Source organism: Glycine soja, chromosome 13, assembly GCF_004193775.1.
Source record: "Glycine soja cultivar W05 chromosome 13, ASM419377v2, whole genome shotgun sequence".
NCBI lineage: Eukaryota > Viridiplantae > Streptophyta > Magnoliopsida > Fabales > Fabaceae > Glycine > Glycine soja.
The window spans coordinates 10,453,326-10,480,729 of NC_041014.1; the positions used below are offsets into that span (position 1 = coordinate 10,453,326).

The 27,404-nt window shown below is 36.0% G+C and overlaps 1 pseudogene; it reads right to left on the reverse strand.

Annotated features, from left to right (window-relative positions):
* Positions 1-7,974: 7,974 nt before the first annotated feature.
* LOC114381568 lies at positions 7,975-26,989 on the reverse strand (annotated as a pseudogene).
* Positions 26,990-27,404: the final 415 nt, after the last annotated feature.

Below are 27,404 nucleotides of genomic sequence, written 5' to 3' on the forward strand. Positions count from 1 at the left end.
TTATTGATATTTAAGACATGGACTTAGGGGACCTCATTTTTCCAATATTAAAAGAATGTGTGATTACGTAGACTTTAACTTGTCCCTGAGGGGGTATTAAGTCTTGGAAAAATCAACACGATTTTGAAGAGTTCTTCTAAGGTTTCGGTCAATTTTCACGTGGTTGGGCTTGGAAGGTTTTGATTAATAGTAGAGGTAAACATTAACAGTGATAGCGAGACGTTAGGCTTTTTGAATTTTTGTGAAGAGGATGAGATTTGAAGGATGCAAGATGTGAAAGCTAATGAAACACGGAAGCGTCAAGAATTTGCATAAGCACCGAATCAGTTTTTATTTTTATTTTGGCAAAATTACACTTTGGTTTCCTAGTTTATCTCTAATTTTGGATTTGGTCCCTCTATAATTTAATTTACAAATTTGGTCCCCAGTTTTATAAATCCCTGCAAAATTGGTCTTGGAAGCCAGATTTCGACGTTGACCGTTAACCTCAGACGTTGACTGCCATGTGTGACTGCCACATGTCAATGTCAAGTGTCAATGCCACGTGTCAAAGTCTGAGTGGTTCCCTGTTAATGCTTCATTTTTTGTAGGTAAAATTGTAGTTTTGGTCCCCAGTTTTACTCCAATTTCGATTTTGGTCCCCTTATAATTTAATTTGCATATTTGGTGCCTAAGTTTTATAAATCCCTTTATAAATTCAGCCAAATTTCATTACTGGAGAAGTTGTATTTCAAATTTCAAACAAAAATATCATTGTCATACATAGGCCACTTAAGCAGTCGTATACACATAATACCGCATGGGGGAACAAAAAAAGAGAAAAAAAAAAGTTATTACAGAACCTGTTAAAGTAAGAGATCTGAAAATTTCATACCGAGGTTGGGATTCATGCGCCACTTTCCCAAGTTGAACAATCCCGGAAGTGGGAGAGAGACAAAGAGTGATTTTGTTCTGGGTTCCAAGTGAGTGAAAAACTTACGATGAAAAAGAAGTGCGAGATTTATTAAGACCTACTACCATGTCTCTAGCACTAGTAGCTAAACCATTCAAAAGACCAATTTTATAGGAACAATTTATAAAGGGATATATAAAACTGAGGGACTAAATGTGTGAATTAAACTATAAGGGGACCAAAATCGAAATTGGAGTAAAACTGGGAGACCAAAAGTGCAATTTTACCTACAAAAAATGAAGCCTTTACAGGGAACCACTCAGACGTTGACACGTGGCATTGACACGTGACAGTCAATGTCTGAGGTTAACGGTCAACGTCCAAATCGGGCTTCCAAGACCAATTTTGCAGAGATTTATAAAACTGAGGGACCAAATTTGTGAATTAAATTATAGGAGGACCAAATCCGTAATTGGAGATAAAGTGGGAGACCAATTTTGCCTTTTATTTTTGTAAAGAAGCACCAAATCAATTATCCTGTATGCAGCTAGTGGCACCGAATCAAATTCGCTAGGTCTGTTTTGATTTTTCATGTCTTGGAGGTGTTTTCTAGCTCATATATATATATGGACCAACAATGTTTTTTTTTTCTGAATTGGATTAATAGCTCTTCTCTCTGGGTCAAAAATGACATTTATTTTGTTATAAATTATCTACATATAGTTCATGCATAAACTTATAAGTCATTCACACATTTCCTTGAACAAACTTTAGTTATTGTCACATCCATCATTCATTTGTCTTTGGCTAGACTTTTCTGTAGTATTATGTGTAGAAGGTAAAGGACTGCTTAGATTTAGAGCAATTCCACATACGGGTGAGTAAATGGGCTCGGGCCCATAGACTGGCCCGCAGGGTCCGTGTTTGCGCGAGTAATGGACTAATTTTTTTAAATAGTCCATGGTCATGCAAAAATTTTAGGTTCGTCTCACTTAACCAGCGGAATGTGCAGATTTGATCCGCGAGGTCTACGGGTTGCTCGTAAGTCTGCTTAATCCATGGTTTGAGAATCCCACCAACTACAGTACCTTGAGAATCCTGCTTAATCCAGATCTTTCATTGTTGGCTTATGATATTTTATGCATCCAAATTACAACTGTGGCTTCCGAATCGACATTTAGTATTGGTTCACGGGTGCTTAACAAATATCGAACTAGGCTTCTTGCTGACAACGTGCAAGTCTCGATATGTACTAAAAATTGGTTACTAGGATTTCATAAGCAAGGTAAATAATGTGTAATAATTGTTGTCTTAATTTTAATCACTTAACTTGAGTTGATTCTAATATTTATTAGTGTTTTGAGTTTTAAGAAAAGAAGATGAAGATGTGGAGATGGAGAAAGCTCAAGCTACTTCAAATATGAAATCATTTGTTGTTGGAGATGTTTAAGTTTCATATTTTAGATTTATTGCTTGGATTTTCTTTTGTTAAAACATTATTTATTTTATTGATGTAATTGACTAATTGTTGAGATTTTATTTACATTTGTGTTGAACTTAATTTTGTTGTGTTACATTTTTGTTGAAATTAGAATTCATTTAAAATTAGGCCCACAGACCGGCCCGTTTGATCTGCGGGGTTCACAGGGGCGGGGATGCATCAATTTATTAGGTCCATGTAAGAATGCGAGGTGGGCTGACCCGGTTCGATGCCAATTCTGGCGGACCTTACGCACGGTAGGCCGGTCCGCTTACCCATCCCTAATTCCACACACTATATCCAAAAGTCCAGCACACCTTTTTTGGACTTGTGGACTAGAAAAATCCATTAAAGTCAGTGTTGCGCAACTTAATGCAGGTTTAAATTTAATTTCAAAGAATTTGGTAAGGTCAAGTTTGTGGCAGTATATGTCTGAGTTTCACTTTCTCTATCATAATTCTTTGGGGGAGACAATATTAGAATTTTAGAGGATCCTTATAAAATATCAATATAATCATCAGGAACACATTATGTTAGATTATCAAGAAGAGTTTTAGGAATGTCTGGATCCATAATGTCTGATCAAACAAACGCAGCAGAATCTGAATCCGTAGGTGATTTCTGATCTATGTACTCTTCTTAGGATCTGTTACGGAACATATAATCGGCTAACATCGTAACCAGTGACTTCATGGTTCTTACTCAACCATAACCTCTTTATTCCTTAATAGGACCTTCATAACTCTTCAGATATGGAGAAGAGAAACTATATCCGACGACTCGGTATATTGAGGACCATAACCTAATAGGGTTCTCATTATCCCCTAATGGATCAACAATGACATATGCTCATTTAAGTCCAAATCATTTGACTTAGTTGTCTAATAGGCTCACTTAATTTGATCACATAAAATAAAACCCATTAATAATAAATAGCTAATATAATTGTTTTATAATATTAGCCTACATTAATTATTGGAATAGAAAATTCCAACAATCTCCTACTTGGGCTATATATTGTAACAATTATATCAAAAATCCTTAAGCACGCATTTGTATGCTATTTACCTTTAGACTTCCACCTTAACAACGTAGTTCATCTCATGTATTAATAATAGACTCATTGCGGCTTTCGTCACTACAAAAAATGTAACTAGATCCCAATGGCCATCACATCAGTACACTCAATGACATAGGTCAATATGAATAAGCAACATGAAAATCACATGCAATGTGATCTTAGTCATGCCTATTTCCAACTAGCCCAAACTTTATTCTTTATATAGATCTATCCAAACACAACAAAAATATTGCAAATAAAACAAGCTGATAATGAAATGATAAAATTTAACTTTATTTCTGCAGAAAATCTAAACAACAAAATGTTTGTAAACCATAAGATATAAAACATAAGTAAGAATCCACTAAACTAAAATACTATTAGGAATTAGACCTATATGAACAGTGTGCTCATGAAAAACTTTAAGTGTCATACCTTTAGTTAGTGGATCAGCTAGCATGCAATGGGTTCCTATATGTTCTATAAAAATATGTATTTTCTAAATTCTTTATTTAACAACCAAATACTTTATGTCAACAAATTTTTACTTGGTTAAATCCTTAATTATACCATTAAGATATTTCCCCAATAAACACCTGATGGCTACCTAATGTTGACAACAGGAAAGTTAGTTACAATAATTTAACAATCATAAATTCTAGTATGATGTCGAATAGAAAAATATTAACTCCACCAACACGGTAAAATGTGGATCCTTATGTGAAATGATTGCTATTAAGACATTCCGAAAAAATCAAAGTCAGAATATCCAATGATCTCTAAACTTCTAGACTTTCGATATGAAAACATGTAGTTTCTTGTTCTCTTTAATTAATACATAATGTGCTTTACTACTTTTTAGTGTTGCATATCAAAATTACTTATATATCACCTTAGGACTCCCATAAAAAATTATTTCAAGACAATACAAAAAAAAATAAAGCATTCATGATAAATTGTAATATAATTGTTTTGCAACAATAAGTCATATGATGGTACTGGGATGTCATCAACATATAATACCAAAATAATAAATTTACTCCAACTAAACTTTTAGCATGCACAATCATCAACCAAATTTAACTCAACATCATAAGAGATAATCTTGATGAATTTTGTAATATCATAGACGAGAGACTTGTTTAAAGCATAAATGGATTTCTTTAGTTTACATACCATAGACTTTACATTATCTTAAACAAGGTTTTCTGGTTACACCGCATAAATTGTTTCATCAATGTTTCCATTTAGAAACGTAATCTTTTCATCCATCTATGCAAAACAATTGTCAAAATGATCTACAATGTCATTATAGTCCTAAGAAAGTCTTTCTAAAAAATTAGAGAGAAAGTCTCTTTGTGATCAAGTCTTTTTTCTTGTAAAACTTTTGACGACAAGATAAACTTTATATATTTTAATATTACCCATTGAATCCCTTTCGACTATAGATATTTATCTATAACTTATGGGTTTTACACTTTCAAGAAATTTGATGATATCTCAAATGTCATGTTCAAGCATTGATTTTATTACATCATTTATGACATCAATCCATTTGAGAGTTAGAGCACAACATGACTTGACTAAGGTTAATTAAACCTTCTCAGTTAACCTAATGTTATATTCATGTTCTTAAAGAAATATGACATAATCATATCAAATTACTTGTTTTCTTTCTCTTGTGGATCTTCTTAATGACACTTCTTGAAGTTATTGAGTTCGAACTTTAGGTGATGCTTGAGAGAGAATCTTAGTGTTGTCTTGTTTTTTAATAATGTTAAGAGTAACATCAATATTTAATTACCATATCTTTTTTTGAACAATGGTAAGTACAAAGACTTATCTATTGTCAATAATAGATTATTCGTTAAAGACAACACTCATTATGTTTCTTTCCCCTCCAAATTCAATTTCCTCAAGGAGTCTTGCATTCTCGTATCAAACATGATCCTAAAGTGAGATTGTAAAACTTATACATACGAGAACTTTAAATAAAGATGAATCATTTGTGACAATCATAATAAGCCACCATAAATACATTTATGGTGGTTTCTTCTAATTCCAAGACAAAACCGTTAACAAAGACATTTTTTTGCATGCTTCCTAAATCCACCCACTTAATTCCTATCTCTCAAGCTTTATTCATCCGGGTCAAACCATTCAAAAACTTACTATTCACCCCTAAAACAAGATTTTCACCTATGTAATTATAATCTTATATATATACAAACATCATAGACCATCACGTTATAATTAATTAATTACATATATTTAAATTAAATTAAATTATTCTTGCAATCTAATTAAAATCACTTAACTAGACATTACAAAAAACATAATGTTACTATAATAATTTATTTTAACTAATAAATATAGATAGATAGTAAAGATTAATATAGTACGTAGGAGTCTTTTTTTATTCATTAATTCGGTTTTTATAATATGCTTTGTATCCAATAATAATTAAAAAAATTAAAAGGAATTTATTTAATATATTAAGCTAAATTTATTATTTTTTTTAAAAAAACTAAATTTATTAAATTTATGAATAGTTACTTTTATTTAATAACATTCATGATTTTTTTTAAATATCTTTATGAATTAATATTTCCATAAAATATTATATATATATATTCAAAATTTTATTAGAAATATTTTTTAAAAATTGTATATTGAATATCATTAATGCGTGTAATTAAATTCTTTTTTCAATATAATCAGGTATGTTAAATTTGATTATGTCTAATTAACAACTTTATATGAATCTGATTTCCTAATATACATTATAAACTTAATTTTAATTTTTGAAATTACAAAATTAATATATTAATGTAACCAATTTAACAATTCATTTTTTACTTCATTAAACACAATTAGCTTTATATATTATTAAATTAATTTAAAATTGATAAAACAATATCTTTGTTAGATTTGTTTGAATTAAATCAAAATCATTTAAATAATATTTGATTATACTTAAAGTTCATTATATGACATGGCAAAAGTAGCTACATGTCAATAAATAAATGCATGAATTATCAATAGGTGTGGGTTATTTATAATCTACACTGAAGTAATTCCCAAATATTAAATTTCTTAACACTATTATAGAACCCATTGATGTACATATGAGAGCCCTACTTTTAGTTAATTGAACTAATTTTCTAATTATTCAGGAAAATCGGATGAAAATTTTCAAAATACTAATTCTCAAGGATACATGTGTAATACTAAGTACTGTTTAGTTTCGATTTTTAATACTTTGTCTGGACGAGGCCTAAGAAATGATAAAATAAATTATTTGTTCCTAGAAAACCACATAACAGGATGAGATAGTAAAAATAGCAAGAGAGGTTTAAAAATTCTTTTCAAGTCATACAAATGTGCTTAAAGTAATAATTTTAAAATCCTAATAATACTAATTAGAATTAAAACCCTACAAAAAATTAATAGCACGGGGCGGGGTGTACTTCCCCGTGTTATTATTATTTTGAAGGCACGAGGTTTTATAGGCATGGCACCCGCACGAGGCGGGGTGTACTTTCCCGCTCCCCGTCCCTGAACCTTACCCTACTCTCCGTCTCTGCTCCCCGTGCTGAGGGTATTTTTTGCCCCGTTCCCGTTCCCCGGCTCCCCGCGGGGACCCCATTTTACATTAAAAATGTCAAAAATTATAATTTTTTTTTGTTTTATCTCAATTTTTCAACAATAATAAATTTAAGGTTTAATTCTAAGTTTAAAACATGACGAAAAATACCAAAATAAATCAATAATAATAGTAATAAAATCAAACAAGCATAAAAGCATCCAAGAAATATCCAAGTACACATTAATGTTATAGTATTACACAATAAAAATTATAAAACTAGCATAACATTACAAGTCTTTATACAATAAATTAATATCATCATACTGAATCAAGTCTTCATACTTCCATCCAAGTGCAATGAAGCATCTTCAACATCATACCTACACAATGAAACATGTAAAGATGTGTTTAGAAAATATAAAAAAGTCATGAATTAATATAATAAAATTTTCATACCGTCGACGTTGTGTCTGCATCGTCTTTGTGACTTGTGAGATATATATATATATATATATATATATATATATATATATATATATATATATATATATATATATATATATATATATATGATAATATTGTCTTGTATTTTTTTTACTAATTTTATTCCCCATTGTGTCTACATCGTCTTTGTATTTTCTATATCTCATAATTACTAATTATCATTAATTTCATAAATTTTTTTATTTTTTGCCCTTTTTACGGTGTAAGCCTACATTGCTAGCTTATAACACAATCCTAGCTTTGGTAGAATTATATGCTAAAACTTACAAGCAACACATACACATTCAAGTAGAATCAGTTTATATCAAGATTACATATCAGGGAACTTTGAACAAAATCTTAAATTTTGGTAACCCATTTTTTTTATACTTTGAAAGATAAAACAATAGGCAATCTTTTAGATAAAATAAATATTACAGATGAACAGGTGTTCAAGACAATAAGGTGGATACAAATACATAACTACTATGCATTATCAAATAGCATCCTCTACCAAAGGATTAGTCACAATTTCCTTGGAATAACTAGAAGAACTAATGAAGTCTGTTGACATTGTTTGACTAGAGTAGATGCTTTGATCATTTTCCATTGTCTCATGTGGATATAGAGAAGGCTTTGGAGGTATTTCCAGGCTTTCAATGTCTCCTTCAAGCATTTCCACTACTTTGTTCATTGAGGGACGATCGCTTGGTTTCAACTGTACACACCAAAGTGAAACAATGATCATCTTTTTTGCTATTTTATTTTCCTCCTCTGTGACACCTTCCATTTCTATATCTGTCTCTTTTCCAAGTTGATTATAAATCCAAAAGGGAAAGTAAAGTCGACTTGAATGATCTGCATGGGGATTTAGGTTCTTCCTCTTACTTGCCATCTCTATCAAAAGCATCCCAAAGCTATAAACATCAGCCTTGTGGGATATTCCTCCAATATTTTTATAAAATAATTCTAGAGCCATATACCCAATTGTTCCTCTTGCCGTTGCCATAGTCACAATGCTATTATCTATTGGATATAGTTTTGCCAATCCAAAGTCAGAGACCTTTGGGGTGAATGTTTCATCAAGAAGGATGTTATGGGGTTTGATATCAAAATGCAAAATTTGCATCTCGCACCCATGATGGAGATAAGCAATCCCACGAGCTACTCCAATTGCTATATTATATATTTTGTCATATGTTAAATATATATTTCCATCTTTGGTAAAAATAAATTTTTCAAGTGATCCATTGGGCATGAATTCATAAACAAGGGCACGTTTTAAGCCTTCAACACAATTTCCAATTAATTGTACTACATTGTGAAGATGTATTCTTCCAATTGTTGCAATTTCACTAATAAAGTATTGGCCGCTACCTTTTGCTTTATGTAGCATTTTAATTGCCACAGAAGCCCACTACGCAACTTCCCCTTGAATACAAAGCCATAGCCTCCTTCACCCAATATGTCTTTGAAACCTCTAGCCATCTTCTTAATTTCTTTGTATGAGTATCCAATAGGCATCAAGTTATTTTGTTCTAGATAATTTTCAATATTTTCATATATATATGGACAAATGCCTTTTTCTCCATTTGTATATCAAAAGAACAATAGACAATGTCATCCCAAACAAAAACTTGCCTGCCAAGAATGGTAGAATGTAGTGTCCAAAGGTAATAAATATTGAGTCATACGCATCATATTTACGTTCAAGTTTTGGGTTTGGTCCTCTTATAGTTTCCGAAAATCCTGTGAATTAATATCACAAATGTGACTATTATGTTATAACGGATGATAAATGAAAAAAAAAATGACTATCATACAACATGTATGCATAATCTGTTAATATTAGAAGATTCTTAATTATTGGAAGAGTCAAAGTCACAAAGTGGTACATACCATCATATAATCAATAGTAATAATAATGTCAAACTATTATAACACATACTAACTCTAGTGAAATGTTTTGCATGGTTAATATTATGTGCAGCATATAAAAAATAGAGGAACTCACCTATTATGACAGCAAAAATGGCTTATGCAAAAAAAGAAAGAAAAGGTTTACTTGAGTGAATAGTGTGATAAAGAATCGTTTGATTACAATGTTAGTGTGAGGATTTTGCAAATAAAGAATCTTAAAATTTCTATTATCCATCAAATTTGACAAATATCAACCAATTTAGTTGTTGAGGATTTTGCATATCAGTCAGTTTTCGTTACTAATATTAAGTTGCATAAAGGACCAAATTGATTAGTGGTTATCAATTTCTTTAGTTATAGAAAGGAGAAAAACAAATAGTTACTGTCAAATCTAGCTAGGTATAAATTTGATGTTTAACTTATATTGTTGAATTATTTTATATTATACTAAGAAATCATATAAGTCATTGTTTCAAATGCAAGCCAATGGTTCTATTAGTCTGTATGTATTAAATAACTTGCACGTACTGTTGAGGTGTTTGGCAAGTGTACCAATTCGCTCTAAGTAGTAATTCTCGGAAGTCCGAGTATCGTTTCCACAGGAATTTTATTGCACTTTATTGAATACTCTTCAATTTGTAAGTGAGAAGTAAAGAGTAAAAAGCCAGAATAAATGCAAGGGTAAATTGCTACTACTAGATCAAACAATTTAAAAAGATAATTAATGAAGATGAAGATGCTAAGACCGGACAAACCTAATTGGCCTACGATGCATGAGATTATGATGTTCATTACCAATGCAATTGAACTAGTTCTACCCACATCTGTTAATTTTACTTGCCCCTGATGCCTCACGATGATAAGCCTATTTTAACTACCTATCTCCAAAATGCCTTTGTGAATACTCAATAATTAAAATGCATTAAGGTTGAATTATAGATGTTTCTAAATGCATGGGCATTGGGCCATCATTCTATGCCTAGCAATGCTAACCCAATGATTCTTTTCTTTATTTGTTCTATTAGGTGTTACCCTTTCCTAAGCGTGTAACCCCTAAAAACTGATGCATGCATTGCCTCTTAAACCCTTATTAGGAAATACCCTTTCCCGAGCGAATAAAACCCAAAAAAATTTAAGACATAAATGCAAGATAAAAAGAAAAGAATTAGAAAATAAAACCTGGAAGGATTTCTCTTTGCATTGATAACTCTTGAAGTACACCATACATCGTTGGCTTTTTAGGCCTGCCAGGCCCTAGCTAGGGGAGTAGCCGCTCATGGCCATTGAGGGGCTTTACAACTGAGGGGTGAAAGAAAGAATGGATAGGAAAAATAAAGAATATAGAGAGAAAGGAAGAGCTTAGGCTTGGAATGTTAAGAGAAGTACTCTGAGGCGAGGTGTGTGATTCCTCCTGGACTGACTCTCTATTTATAGCTGCTAAAATGGGCTTTGGGCTTTCGTAGGCGTGCTTAGCGCGACACCTCACGTTTAGCACGTTTAGATCGTGCGCTTAGCGCGTGCTGCAGGCTTAGCATGTGCTTTTATTGGATCGCGCACTTGGCGTGTGGTTCGTGCTTAGCGCGAGTAACGGATCCTGCGTCTTCGTGCTTAACACCTCACTTAGCGCCTGTGCTGCCGTGCCCGCTTAGCGCCCGTACTGGACTGGGTCTGCTTCCAACTTTCTTCTTTTCTTTAGCATTTCTCTTGCTTTTTGCTTATTACACCTTCAACCTTCAATCTGCAGCCAAAAATCTAAACTTTATCAATTCTTAGCTTTTTAATTAAAATAACTGCTAAATAATTAATTTTAAGCCAAAATTTGCATGATTTTCTATTATTAATTCATAATTATTTAGCAGTTATCAAAATTCCCTAAATTAAACTTTGCTTGTCCCCAAGCAAATAAATTCTCAAGCAATTTCTAATTGTTCCAACACTGTCAATGGCTGCAGTTCTTCAATTCCTTGACTGGTTCTTTCTGCATTTGGCATAATCTTAAAATGAAAGCACAAAAAACACAAGAGCTGAATCGGTTAATTATCTGGAATTCAATCAAGTTTGGCTTGCCTTACTTTCCTCTCAAGGCTGGTGTTTCCCTCTACTCATAAGTGTCTGGTTTAGTGTTTGCAATCTAACAACCTGCAAGTAAGATTCCAGAGATTTGCATTTCATCTCTGTTAAGGTTATCTTTAATTACCTTTGGCGGATCACTAAGGACTTTATTGGCTTGTATCGGGGCCTGGCTATCAAAAAAAAAAAATCATGGTTTTTCTTGGAAATTCAAACTTAGGATTATAAGAGAGCAAAATTTCAATTCTACCTAGGCCTTTTACTTAGCCCTTTTATTTCTCCACAACACTTTTCCTTTGACACCTCTCTTTATTTTATTTTATTTTGCCCTTTTAAAAGTTTTTTTTTAAAAAAACCTGGAAGGAATTGGGCTTATAATTTGCAAAAGGTGTCTTACTGTATGCTATTCTATTATCTTGGCCACTTATCCTTTCATCCCCAAATCCCCCAAATTAAGACCTTTATAACCCCTTTTTTTGCTCTCTTAAAATCCTAAAAAGGGTCAAGACTATCAATTTTTGGCTCAAGGGTCAATTCAAAATAATCTATTGGCTCAACATGGGTGCAAAGGGTAGAATTATGTTGGGTTGGCTTTTTGGCTAAGTAGCTAAACGAAACAAACATGGCCTTGATCATATCCATCTTAAGTAACTAATCTAACAGTCTAAGAATGACGCAAAACTAGGAACTTAAGAATAGGCGTTTTCTCTCACAATTAAGTTCACACTCTCACCAGGACTAAGTAAGTATTCGGCGTACCAGGTATGACCATGTTCCATCAAGCTAACCTTTTCCACTCTATGCGGTTCATGTTCCATTTCTTGACCTGACTTTTGCTTCCAGAACCAGTGTTTCTCCAATGATCAGTAGCATCTCAAGTGTTGGACCTTTCAAAACAAGCTAAAGAATTATGACTTCTCAAGTTATCATGCAATTATTACTCAGAAAACACATACTGAATTCTAATATTATTACTACTACTTTTTAAGTTCCAAACAGACTACATTAAAAATAAAGACATAAAAACATAAAACATCAAAACATAAACTAAGATCCTGTGCTGCCTCCGCCCGAAATCTGCCCATGGGCCCCAATCTGCTGCTGCCAAATCAACAATAATGTCGTCATCAACTACAGCATCTCCCGAGCCAGCTCCAGATGGCTCTTCCCCCCTATCAGTAAAGGGTTGGGCTCTTGGTCATGCGACCTACTGAATATAGGCCTTTGGAGTTGTGAGGGGCGGATCCATCTTCATATGTAAGGACAATCGATGCAGGTCTTGAATAATGATTTGCTGGCCCTGATACAGGGACCTGAGCATCTGTCCATGCATATGTAGGGGTGCTGAAGTGGATGCAAGTGGAGGGATCGATCCCTGAGAGGAAGGCTGAGAAGGAGGTTGAGGAGGAAGAGGAGCCTCTGATGCTGATGCTGGGGCTCTGGTGCATGCTGTAGAAGCAAGCTTCATGATGATGAATCAAGTTGATTCAAGTAGTTTTGATGATGACAAAGATGATGACAAAAAGCCCAAAGAATGATTTCAAGATTGAGTCAACAAGTTCAAGATCAATATTAATTTCAATTTTCATGAGAAGAAATCAAGAAGATTCAAGAATCAAGAGAAGTTTGATTTCAAGATTCAAGAGAAGATGAATTCAAGATTCAAGAGAAGAAATCAAGAAGATTTCACAAGGGAAGTATTGAAAAGATTTTTCAAAAAAAAAAACATAGCACAGTTTTGTTTTTCAAAAGAGTTTTTCTCAAAATTTTCTAAGTTACTAGAGTTTTTACCCCCTGGTAATCGATTACCAGTTTCCTGTAATCGATTACCAGTGGCAAAGTTTGATTTCAAAAGCTTTTAACTGGATTTGCAACGTTCCAATTGTTTTTTGAATGGTGTAATCGATTTCAATATATTGGTAATCAATTACCAGTGTATCTGAACGTTGAAATTCAAATTAAATTGTGAAGAGTCACATCTTTTCATAAAATGCTTTGTGTAATCGATTACATGGTTTTGGTAATCGATTACTAGTGACAAGTTTTGTATAAAAATCAAGAGATTTAACTCTTCCAATGGTTTTCTCAAGGTTATAACTCTTCCAATGGTTTTCTTGACTAGACATGAAGAGTCTATAAAAGTAAGACCTTGACTTGCATTTTAAGTACTTGATATAACTTTTCATATATACTTTTGAACGTCTTCTTGAACTTCCTTTGCCAAAAGCTTTCTAAGTTTTCTGGTTTCCAAAACTTGTTCTTTCACAGAAAACAAAAGTGTGTTATATCTTTTCATTCTCTTCTTCCTTTGCCAAAAAGAATTCGACAAGGACTAACTGCCTGAATTCTTTTTGTGTCTCTCTTCTCCCTTTTCCAAAAGAACAAAGGACTAACCGCCTAAATTATTTTGTGTCTCCCTTCTCCCTTTTCAAAGAATTCAAAACGACACAATCTGAGAATTCTTTTGATTCTTCTGTTTCCCTTAAACAAAAGATTTCAAAGGACTAACCGCCTGATATATCTTTTGTTTTCCCTTCACAAAGTTTCAAAGGACTAACTGCCTCAAAACTTTGTCTTAACACATTGGAGGGTACATCCTTTGTGGTACAAGTAGAGGGTACATCTACTTGGGTTGTTGTAACTGAGAACAAGAAAGGGTACATCTCTTGTGGATCATTTCAAGTGGAGGGTACACCCACTTGGTTGTTCAAAGAGAACAAGGGAGGGTACATCCCTTGTGGATCTTTGCTTGTAAAGGTTTTTACAAGGTTGAAAGAAATCTCAAGGACCGCAGGTCGATTGGGGACTGGATGTAGGCACGGGTTGTTACCGAACCAGTATAAAATTCTTGTGTTTGTCTTCTTCTTCCCTATACTCTTTAATTTCCGCTGTGCACTTTAATTATCGCTTTTACTTTTGGTTAAGTTTCTTTTTCTATTCTTTATTTTCTTAACTTTGTAGTAAAAGCCTAATTAAATCTAGTAACATTAAGAATGATAAATTTTTAATTAGTCAAGGCACATTAATAATTAATTCAACCCCTCTTCTTAATTATTCCAAGGCCATTTGATCCAACACATGCACGACGGACCCCTGAAAATGTGATAGAGGGGTCTGCGGGGTTCCAGCAATTCTTCCGAATATAAGCAAGGTTGATCACAGGACTGAGTGACTCAAAAATTAGGGTATCGGAGACAACCCTCTGAATGTCACACAGCGCTGAGATCAGTGCTGGAAACCCGAGCTTGGAAGTGCTGGACTAGACGATCTGGCTGATCTGCCGAGAAATGAGGTTGCCCAGGTCCAGGTCCATCTTTATCACCAAGCCATATATGGAGTCGGGCCCTGTCAACATTAATATTAGAAGTGTGAGAAGTAGGAGCAAGATTAAAATACGAAAGGACACTCCATGTTTGAGCGAGTGTCGTCAGGTCCTTCCGCAGCAACTTCCAAGGGGCACCATCCATATTCAGCACAAAACGCCCCCTTGGTGTACACAAGGTGGAAAGGATGGCGTCGTGATCGGGAGGAGTGTGGAGGTACTGGGAGTAAGCTGGGTACTCCTCCCCATCTACCAGGATGAACGGGGTGTCAAGGAAGTCATTAATCATCTTAGCATCAAACCTGACCATATAAGTTGGAGTAGAACTCCTTCACCAGAGCGATGTCAATCCTCTTCTCTGGAAGCCTGGTCAAGACTTGGTCCCATCGACGCCTCTGGAGCTCCTGAAGGAACTCGTCAAACATCCTGGGTGCGAGCTCTACATTCCTCTCCGAAAGAATGTTCCGGAGCTGAATGTTGTCCTAGTATCTATGCTGGATGCTTCCCCAGGTGTGGGCACAGCTCGACGTTTGCTGGAAGCCGTCTGAAAAGAAAAAGAAAAACAAAAAAAAGAAGAAACAGACTGCAGTTAGTAAACAGAGGGGGATGCAAAAAGAAATTCAGAAAGTGTGAATAGTAAGCAAGGGGTGCAAAAAGTAAAGCACGAGGTTGATGGGCCCTAAGGCCCAGCCTCGTGCTTAGTGCCTTCTTCCTGGTGGTGTTGGCACGCGCTTAGCGCAACTGGTACGCGCTTAGTGCATTCACTGAGATTCATGAGCACGCTTAGCGCGACGGTGCCGGTTAAGCGCGTGTTGCATTTTCATATCCTATCTGCTGCAAGCTTAACGCACTCTTCTTTCTTCTTTCCCATGTTGCCTGTTCCCGCTAAGCCTCTGTGTAGGGCTTAGCGTGATGGTACCTACAAATCATTGTGGCAACAGTCCAGATTCCAAATCTTACCTCTTTTCGTGAAAAACTGAGTGAAAGGCATAGGAACGTGAGTAGGCTTTTGGAAAATGAAGAGAAAAAAGAGTAAAGGGAGTGGAAGTGTAAAAGAGAAGAAAGGAAATGAGCTGAGGTGGCTAAAAATTTTAAAGGCACCAAAGGCAGATGAGGGGTTGGGCAGCTTCAAAAACTGTCCAGCAATTTATGGTTTGCGTGCTTAGCGCGTAGGTGGCCGCTAAGCGCACCAAGGGAAGCATCCCTTGGTTTTCCCTCAATATTTTAAAATTTTAAAATTGAAAATGTACCTGGGCGCTTAGCGCCTAGATGCACGCTAAGCGTGTGACTTCGTGTAGCCCACTCCTTTTCTGCTGTTTGCACCCCTACTGTTGTTGACTTCACCTGCTGGACTTTTACTGATTGCACCTCCTATTTGCTATTTGCACCTGTTGGGCTTTTTTTTTTTATTAAAAGAAGACTACATTTGTACAAAAATACATTGGGTTGCCTCCCAACCAGTGCTCAGTTTAATGTCTTCAACTAGACACTAGGCTTTCTTCAAGGATCATTCAAGTAGATAATGGTCGTCAATCTCTCTAATTGCCCTTCGTTATAAATCTTTAAGCGCTGTCCATTGACGATCCATTTCTTCTCAAAATTCTCTTCTCTAGGGTCCACCAATTATACTGGTCCATGAGGTCTGACTTTTTTTTATTATAAACGGCCCTGACCACTTAGACTTCAACTTACCTGGGAACAACCTTAGCCTTGAGTTAAAGAGTAATACATGCTGCCCTAGCTGGAATTCTTTCCTTTGTAGCTTCTTGTCATGATATGCCTTCATTTTTTGCTTGTAGATTATGGATGACTCGTAGGCATTTAGTCTCATTTCTTCCAATTCCAGCAACTGTAGTTTCTTCTTTTCTCCGCATGTGTTGTTATCAAAGTTGAGCAATTTGAGAGCCCAATATGCTTTATGCTCCAGCTCCATTGGTAAATGACATGCCTTCTCATACACTAGCTGAAATGGTGATAAGCTGATGGAAGTCTTGAATGCTGTCCTGTAGGCCCAGAGAGTATCGTCGAGCTTCAAGGCCCAATCCTTTCTTGATGATGCAACTGTCTTCTCCAGGATTTGCTTGAGCTCTTTGTTAGAAATTTTCGCCTGGCCGTTCGTTTGAGGGTGATAAGGTGTGGCCACCTTATGTCTTACATTATAGTGCTCCAGGACTTTCTTCAACTGATTGTTGCAGAAGTGCGTTCCCCCATCACTAATCAAGGCTCGTGGGACTTCAAAATGGGAAAAAAATGTTCTTCTTTAGAAATTTTATCATTACCCTGGCATCGTCTTTTGGAGTGGCTATGGCTTCCACCCATTTGGAGACGTAATCCACGGCTACCAGGATATAGACATTCCCGTATGAAGAAGGAAGAGGCCCCATGAAGTCTATGCCCCAACAGTCAAAGATCTCTACCTCCATGATGTTCTGCAAAGGCATCTCATTCCTTCGCGAAATCCCCCCTGTTCTCTGGCCTTTATCACAACAACGCACAAACTCGTAAGCATCTTTAAAAATAGAGGGCCAGAAAAAACCTGATTGTAACACTTTTGCTGCTGTTTTGTCCCCACCGTGGTGTCTGCCATAGGGTGAACTGTGGCAGTGCCAAAGAATGCTCCGTGCTTTCTCCTTTGTGACGCATCTCCTCAATAGATTATCAACCCCTGCCCTGAACAAATGAGGATCATCCCACACATAGAAGTATGCGTCATGCAAGAATTTCTTCCTCTGACTCCAACTAAATTCTTCTAGAATGATTCCCGTGGCTTTGTAGTTAGCCATATCTGCAAACCAAGGTCTGGTGGCAACCTACAAAAGAAACTCATCAGGAAATTCCCTTTTTACCTCTGGTTTTTCCTTGGTGACTTCTTCATTCTTTAACCGGGACAAATGATCGACTACCACATTCTCGGATCCTTTCTTGTCCTTGATGATGATGTCAAATTCTTGTATCAGTAGGACCCATCTAATCAACCTCGGCTTTGAGTCTGTCAAGGCGAGCAGGTGCTTGATGGCAGCATGATCTATGAAAATGGTGACCCTCGACCCTATCAAATAAGACCTGAATTTCTCCAAGGCAAAGGCAATGGCTAACATCTCTTTTTCTGTGGTCGCATAATTCAATTGTGCTTCGTTAAGGACCTTGCTAGCATAATAGATGGCGTGAAATACCTTGGCGTGCCTCTGTCCCAAAACTGCTCCTACTGCATAATCATTGGCATCACACATTAATTCAAAATCTTTACTCCAGTCTGGTGCAATCATTACTGGTGCAGTGGTGAGCTTATTCTTCAGTGTCTGAAATGCTGCTGAACATTCTTCATCAAACTTAAAAACCACGTCCTTATTCAGCAGATTGCTTAAGGGTCTGACAATCTTCGAGAAGTTCTTGATGAACCTCCTGTAGAAACCTACATTCCCTAAGAAACTTCTGACGCCTTTAACATTCAGTGGTGGCGGCAACTTCTCAATGACGTCTATCTTTGCCCGATCAACCTCAATCCCTCTAGCTGAGATCTTGTGGCCCAGGACTATGCCCTCTCGAACCATGAAATGACACTTTTCCCAGTTTAGTACCAAGTTAGTCTCCACGCACCTCTGTAGTACCATCTCTAGGTTCCTTAAGCAGTTGTCAAATGAGGGTCCAAAAACTGAGAAGTCATCCATAAATACTTCAATGCTCTTCTCCACCATGTTTGAAAAAATGGCTAGCATGCACCTCTGGAATGTGGCTGGTGCGTTACATAACCCGAATGACACCCTTCTGTAAGCAAAGATGCCAAAGGGGCATGTAAAGGCTGTCTTCTCTTGATCCCTGGGGTCCACCGCGATCTGGCTGTATCCTGAGTATCCGTCCTAGAAACACTAATATGCCTGCCCTGCAAGCCTCTCCAGCATCTGATCCATGAAAGGTAAGGGGAAATGGTCCTTCCGTGTGACTTCATTCAACTTGCGGTAGTCGATACACATTGATGCAAGCTCCATGGGAGCTTGTAGGCCTAGGATCTTCTTCATCAATGGATTCCTTTGCTTCTTGGAAGATAAATGGCAGCGGAATGGGGAAGGAAGAGAGAGAGGAGACGCCACTTCAAGGAGAAGATGAGTCTAGAAGAAGCTCACCACCATAGGAGGCCATGGATAAGAGCTTGGAGGAAGAAGGAGAAGAATGAAGGAAGAGGGAGAGAAGAGCACGAAATTTTGTGCTCTAAATGAGCTTTGAAATCTGAAGTTTAATATTCAAATGTTCAAAGTTGAAAAAAATGCACACACATGACCTCTATTTATAGCCTAAGTGTCACACAAAATTGGAGGGAAATTCAAATTTCACTTGAATTTGAAATTGAATTTGTGGAGCCAAAATTTCACTAATTATGATTAGTGAATTTTAGTTATGGTTCAGCCCACTAATCCAAGATCAATTCCAAGATTCTCCACTAAGTGTGCTTAGGTGTCATGAGGCATGAAAAGCATGAAGGACATGCACAAAGTGTGACTATATGATGTGGCAATGGGGTGTAGTAAGCAAATGGTCACCTCCCCCTCTAAAATTTAATTGGATTGGGCTTCTACCAATTCAATTAAATTTATTTCCAACCACACACATCAAATATCCACTTAGTGCATGCGAAATTACAAAACTACCCCTAATACAAAAACTAGTCTAGGTGCCCTAAAATACAAGGGCTGAAAAATCCTATATTTCTAAGGTACCCTACCTACATTATGGAGCCCTAAATACAAGGCTCACAAATAATGAAACCTTAATATAATATTTACAAAGATAAGTGGGCTCGTACTTAGCCCATGGGCCCGAAATCTACCCTAAGGCTCATAAGAACCCTAGGGCCTTCTCTTGCATCTCTGGCCCAATCTACTTGGAGTTTTTCTATCCAATGCCCTTGCGGGGTAGGATTGCATCACACATCCGCCAACAAGTGACAATTCGTGTAGGTATCAAGTTATTCCTCTCATTTCGTACGACTGTCATTCCGCCTTTCTTAGGAACCACCTGTACTGGGCTTACCCAAGCACTGTTAGAGATGAGGTATATGAGCCCAGCCTCCAAAAGCTTGAGCACCTCCTTTCTTACCTCTTCCTTCATCGTTGGATTCAACCGCCTCTAGGTTTGTCGGACTGGCTTGTAGTCTTCTTCCATCATTATCCTGTGCATGCAGTAAGCAGGGTTGATTCCTTTGAGATCCGATATGTGCCATCCAATTGCTTTCTTGTGTTTCTTCAGAATGTCTACCAACCTGTTTTCTTCTTCTGTTGTGAGTGCATTACTGATCACTATAGGCTTATCTTCCTCCAAGAACATATACTTCAGATGATTGGGCAATATCTTCAACTCTACCTTCTTCTTCTCGGACGAAACTTCCTTCTTTAGTGTCTCAAAATCGGCTTCTCCCTCAGGAATACTGTCTTGATGATCCAAGTCTTCCAAGAAAGCCTTCAGATCTTCTTCCTCTTCACTGGTTAGGCAGTCTAGCGCATTTACCATGGTTTTTTCCAGCAAAGTCTGTGGTGTCTTGAGAATACTGACGTCTTCCTTATCAATCTCCTCCACTCTGAAGAACTTCCAACCCTCCTGTGGGTACTTCATTGCCTTGAAAAGGTCGAAGGTTATCTTCTGATTGTCAATACTCAGCTCTAAGTTTCCATTCCCTATGTCCATCACAAAATTGGCAGTCATCATGAAGGGTTTGCCTAAGATAAGGGGAATCTTTGTGTCTTCTTAGATATCCATGATAACAAAGTCCACCGGAAAAGTGAAGTGGCGTACCTTGACCAGGACATCTTCTACCACCTCGTATGGTCTTGTGATTGAGTAGTCTGCCAGTTGAAGCGTCATCTTGGTGGGGTCTATCTTCAAATTCCCAATTCTTCTGCACATTGATAAGGGCATCAAATTGATACTTGCTCCTAGATCAATGAGGGCCTTGTTTACCGCTTCCTTCCCTATGGTGCATGGGATGGTAACACTTCCGGGGTCCTTAAACTTCTTGGGTAGCTTCCTCTGAATTATTGCACTGCAGCTGCCTCCTACCACAATATTCTCGTTGTCAATATACTTCCCATTCTTGGTGAGGATGTCTTTCATAAATTTGGAGTAGAGGGGCATCTGCTGTAAGGCTTCCCCGAATGGCATGGTGATTTCTAGCCCTTTGAATATTTCCAAGAAACGTTTGATGTAACGCTTCTTGTTCTTCCTGGTGGGTGCCATAGGATATGGGAGATCCTGTGGGAGGGCTAGTGGTTCTTCCTTCTTGGCTTCTCGTGCTCTCTGGCTCTTGGTCTTAGGTGCTGATGTCACCTTCTCTTCTTCTTTTGTCTCTTTTTCTTCTTTCTTCTTTGTCCTTCTTTCTTCTGGCAGGTCTTCTCCTTCAATATTACCCTCCTCCTGCGCTCTTCTCTGCCCTCGAGTCAGCACTGCTTTACATTCTTCCTTCGGGTTCTTCTCCGTGTTAGCCTTGAAAGTTCTAGTAGGTCGTTCGGCTTTATCATGCGCCAGTTGGCCCATTTGAACTTCCAGATTCCAAATGGTTGCGTCCGTGCTCTTCAGATGTGACCTTGTCTCCTGGATGAATTGCAGCAGCAGTTCCTCTATGTTGGTGGGCTTCTCTTGCTGATTTGGACCTTGGCTAGGGTGCTGGTATGGTGGCTGGTTCCTGTGTTCCTTGTATTGATTTCCTTGATTCCTCCAGCCTGAGCCTTGCGTAAAGTTTCTTCCTTGATTGAATCCCAGTGGCCCGTGATTAAATCCTGTTGCCCCTTGATTGAATCCAAACGGATTTCCTAGGTTGTAGCCTTGGAATCTGTGGCGATTCGGTATGCCCATATAATTTACTTCTCGAGAGGGATCTTGTTGGATTACACATTGTCTGGGCTCATGTGTCCCTCCGCATGTGGGGCATCCTTCAACCTGCAAAACAGAAAAGTGGGAAGAACTTACCGCTTGTAATTGTTAAGGTAACTTGCTGAGGGTTTCCGTAAGGGCTTCTATTTGCCTAGTCAACAGCTTGTTTTGTGCCAAAGTTGCGTCCTGTGTGCTGAGCTCCAAGAGGCTTCTTTTTGTAGGGACATAAGTGCGATCACGAAGGATAGTTTGATCGCTAGCAGCCATGTTCTCGATGAGCTCCATTGCTTCTTCGGGAGTCTTCATCTTGATCTTCCCTCCTACGGATGCATCTAGCAGCTATTTTGATTGAGGTCACAGGCCATCTATGAAGATGTTTAGTTGTGCTGGCTCGCTGTATCCATGTGTTGGTGTTTTTCTTAGCAACCCGTGGAAACGATCTAGTGCTTCGCTAAGGGATTCATTGGGAAATTGATGGAAAGAAGAGATCTCCATCTTCCCTTCAGCGGTCTTTGACTCTGGGAAGTACTTCTTTAAGAATTTTTCCACTACTTCTTCCCATGTTCTTAAGCTGTTGCCTTTAAAGGAGTGCAACCATCTTTTCACCTTTCCTGCTAGTGAAAAGGAGAAGAGGTTAAGGTGTATCACATCTTCTGGAACTCTGACGATTTTAACGGTGTTGCATATCTCTATGTATGAGGCTAGATGCGCATATGGGTCTTCATTTGGGAGACCATGGAAGAAGTTTCCCTTAATTAACTGAATAAGAGAGTGTGGGTAGGAGATGTTGGCTGCTTGGACCTCCGACCTTGCAATACTGGTGAAGAACTGAGGGGTGGCGGTATTAGAGAAGTCTTATAGTGTGACTCTTCATGCCGACTCCCTGTCCATCTGAGTGTGATTTGGAGAAGGAGGAGGTGAGGTGTAACTGCTTCCTGCTCCCTTCTTCTTCTTGCAGTGTTGTTACGTCGGCAAGTAGCTTCAATTTCTAAGTTAATAGGAACAACGTCTCTAGATGTAGTTCTACCTCGCATAAAAACAAAAGGCACTACCCGTGCAATTTATGGGAGAAGAAAGAAAGGATAGAAGAGAAAGTAAAGAATACTAGATGAATGAGTCAAGAAAGGAAGAATTGAGCTTACAAATTGACATAGTATGACAATTAAGTGCGAGAACAAAATCCCCGGCAACGGTGCCAAAAACTTGTTGAGGTGTTTGGCAAGTGTACCAAATCGCTCTAAGTAGTAATTCTCGGAAGTCCGAGTATCGTTTCCACAGGGATTTTATTGCACTTTATTGAATACTCTTCAATTTGTAAGTGAGAAGTAAATAGTAAAAAGCAAGAATAAATGCAAGAGTAAATTGCTACTACTAGATCAAACAATTTAAAAATATAATTAATTAAGATGAAGATGCTAAGACCGGACAAACCTAATTGGCCTACGATGCATGAAATTATGATGTTCATTACCAATGCAATTGAACTAGTTCTACCCACATCTGTTAATTTTACTTGCCCCTGATGCCTCACGATGACAAGCCTATTTTAACTACCTATCTTCCAAATGCCTTTGTGAAGACTCAATAATTAAAATGCATTAAGGTTGAATTCTAGATGTTGCTAAATGCATGGGAATTGGGCCATCATTCTATGCCTAGCAATGCTAACCCAATGATTCTTTTCTTTATTTGTTCTATTAGGTGTTACCCTTTCCTAAGCGTGTAACCCCTAAAAACTGATGCATGCATTGCCTCTTAAACCCTTATTAGGAAATACCCTCTTCCGAGCGAATAAAACCCAAAAGAAATTTAAGACATAATGCAAGATAAAAAGAAAAGAATTAGAACATAAATCCTGGAAGGAATTCTCTTTGCATTGATAACTCTTGAAGTACACCATACATCGTTGGCTTTTTAGGCCTGCTAGGCCTTAGCTAGGGGATTAGCCGCTCATGGCCATTGAGGGGCTTTACAACTGAGGGGTGAAAGAAAGAATGGATAGGCAAAATAAATAATATAGAGAGAAAGGGAGAGCTCAGGCTTGGAATGCTGAGAGAAGTGTTCTGAGGCGAGGTGTGTGATTCTTCCTGGACTGGCTCTCTATTTATAGCTACTGAAATGGGCTTTGGGCTTTCGTAGGCGCGCTTAGCACGACACCTCATGCTTAGCATGTTTAGATTGTGCGCTTAACGCGTGTTGCAGGCTTAGCGTGTGCTTATGTTGGATCGTGTGCTTGGCGCGCGTAACGGATCCTGCGTCTTCGTGCTTAACGCCTCGCTTATGCCCGCTTAGTGTGTACTGGACTGAGCCTGCTTCCAACTTTCTTCTTTTCTTCAGCTTTTCTCTTGCTTTTTGCATATTACACCTTCAACCTTCAATTCTACAGCCAAAAATCCAAACTTTATCAATTATTAGCTTTTTAATTAAAATAAATGCTAAATAATTAATTTTAAGTCAAAATTTACTTGATTTTCTATTATTAATTCACAATTATTTAGCATTTATCACGTATATATACATACATTTAAGAAGGATGATTCATTGGATGGAATAGTATTACGGTTTAATGGCTATACATGCAAAGACAATGTAAATAAAATAATTGACAAATGATGATTAAGGAACTAAAAGGAAGAAACAAAATTTGAGTTCCATAAAATTATATTATTTATGACTTTTTTTTTTACATTTATATATAATTTCGACAATAAATGTTTTTTTAATTTCTTAAAATACTTAATTATTAACAAAACCTAAAACAATTTTATACAATCAACCAATAAAAAATATTCTTAATATGACTTTTGAAATAATTATTACAAAAATTTCAATATATTTTGATTTGAGATAAAACAAAAAATTAAGGTTATAAAATCCTTACCTACTGCAAATGATAGCAGATTGAACCATATCCCTATTGACAAAAAAGAAAAAAAGAAGTCAATTTCGGATTTCATCACAACGAGCTAGAGAAGACTATTTAGCATATATGTCAAAGCTTATACCCATTATCAGTTTAAAAACTTTTATTCAAAACAAATTTTTTTTTTTATTTAATCCTTGGTTTCATATAGATACAGGTAAAAATATAAAACTAATAAGTTATTTTTTTTGTTTAAAAAATGATTTTATTAATAGGATGAATAAGAAATATAAATTAAAATATAAATACAGACTTTTGAAACCTTGTTTTACCAAATGCAAAAAGATATATGGTTTAACAGATTAAAGATGGTTCTATTGATGATTTGTAAATATATAATTATTTACAATGTTAACTGAAGAAATATAATTGGGTATTGATAGAGTGCACAAAGATTATTTTTTTAAAGTGTACAAGAATTCACATTTAATATATTGGTTGGATGTTCGAAATGAGTGAGTAAAATGGCAATGATCAAAGCAAGGAATAAAATAAAAATTCTAACTCTAGTGAAATGTTTTGCATGGTTAATATTATGTGTAGCATATAAAACCAGAGGAACTCACCTATTATGACAGCATTAAAAGCTTCTGCAAAAAAAAAAAATTACTCGAGTGAATAGCGTGATATAGAATCATTTGATTACAATGTTAATGTGAGATGCCATAAGTAAGGTATTTATTAAAGTAGAATATCAATTTAATTAGTTCTTAAAATTGATATTATCCATCAAATTTGAAAATATCAACCAATTTAGTTGTTGAGGATTTTGCATATCGGTCAGTTTCGTTACTAATATTAAGTTGCATCAAGGACCAAATTGAAGTGGTTATCAATTTCTTTTCTTATAGAAAGGAGAAAAATAAATAGTTACTGCCAAATCTAGCTAGGGATCAATTTGATGTTTAACTAATATTGTTGAATTATGTTATATTATACTAATAAATCATATAAGTCATTTTTTCAAATGCAAAGCCAATGGTTCTATTCGTCTGTATGTATTAAATAACTCACGTACATATACATACATTTAAGAAGGATGATTCATGGATTAGTAGAAAAGGTTTAATAGTAATGCATGCAATGACAATGCAAACAAAATAATTGACAAATGATGATTAACAACTAAAAGGAAGAAAAAAAAATTGAATGGCATAAAATTATATTATTTAATTTTTTTTACATTTATATATAATTTTTATAATAAATATTTTTTTTGTTTTAATTTCTTAAGATACTTATTAACAACCCAAAATAATTTTATACAATCAATCAAATCAATCAATAAAAAAGTATTCTTGATATAACTTTTGACATAATTATTATAAAAAATTCAATATATTTTGAGTCCTTATAAAACAAAAAATTAAGGTTATAAAATCCTTACCTTCTGCATATGATAGCAGCTTGGACCATATCCCTATTGACAAAAAAAAAATCAATTTCGGATTTCATCACAACGAGACAGAGAAGACTATTAGCATATATGTCAAGTTTATACCCTTTATCAGTTTAAAAACTTTTATTCAAAACAACAAAAAAGTTTTATTTAATCCTTGGGTTCATATAGACACAGGTAAAAAAAAATAAAACTAATAAATCAATTTTTTGTTTAAAAACTGATCTCATTAATAGGATGAATAAGAAATATAAATTAAAATTTAAATACAGACTTTTGAAACCTTGTTTTACCAAATGCAAAAATATATATGATTTAAGAGATTAAGGATGGTTCTATTGATGATTTGTAAATATATAATTATTTACAATGTTAATTGAAGAAATATAATTGGATATTGATAGAGTGCACAAAGATTTTTTCTTAAAGTGTACGAGAATTCACATTTAATATATTGGTTGCATGTTCCAAATGAGTGAGTAAAATGGCAATTGTCAAAGCAAGGAATAAAATAAACAATGTTATGCTTAAGGTTTAAACAAATATTTCAAATTTTTCAAATGATCACAAGAAACTCATAATATATACTAATCAAACTAAATTGTAACAAACTAAATTAATAACTAATTTGTAACTAATTAAACTAATCTTTAATTAACTTGAAACTAATTAAACTCATTTTTATCTCTAATAGTCTAAGAAGCACTGATGCAGCACTCATCGACATGTGCCGCGTCGGACTTGCATCGAACATGCAAGCGGGTACAACTCCGGTGCGACGCGGTGTCCGTTGCTTTCGCTGTCACTGGGCACGGTTGGACAATAGGACACACACGATTGGACGCGGCCCACCAAGTGGACACGCGCGATTGGACTCGGCCCAACAAGCCTCAGCTATTTTTATTATTTATTTAAAAAATGCTTACCAAATACGAAAACGGTTCTTCTTTGTCTACTCTTGCCGTTTCCCGCAAGCGAACCAAACGCCTCCATTGCTGCACGTCGTTGCCTCCGTTTCGTCGCGCAGGTAGGCCCTTGTTTCTTTTCTCATTTGCTCCTTGTTTCTTTTTTCAATTTTTCTCGTTGTCGTTTCTAATTTCTTCATAATGAACAAGCATTATTCTCGCTGTCGTGTTATTATTTTTTGGTTTTTCTCGTTGTCGTGTTATTGCCGTTACTATGAATACAACAGTATAGGTATGATAAGCCTTATTTATCGAAAGCAGGTATGGCCGTATAGCAAGCCTTATTTTTTGGTTTTTCTCGCTGCCGTGTTATTGCCTTTTTGAAAGGTCACTATTGTTTTACACTTTTACTACTCTTTTAAGTATTTAATTTTTAAATGGTTTTTTTATTCTTTTTTTTTCTGAAAGCTTTTTATTTGTATTAGTAAAAAAACAAGGTGATT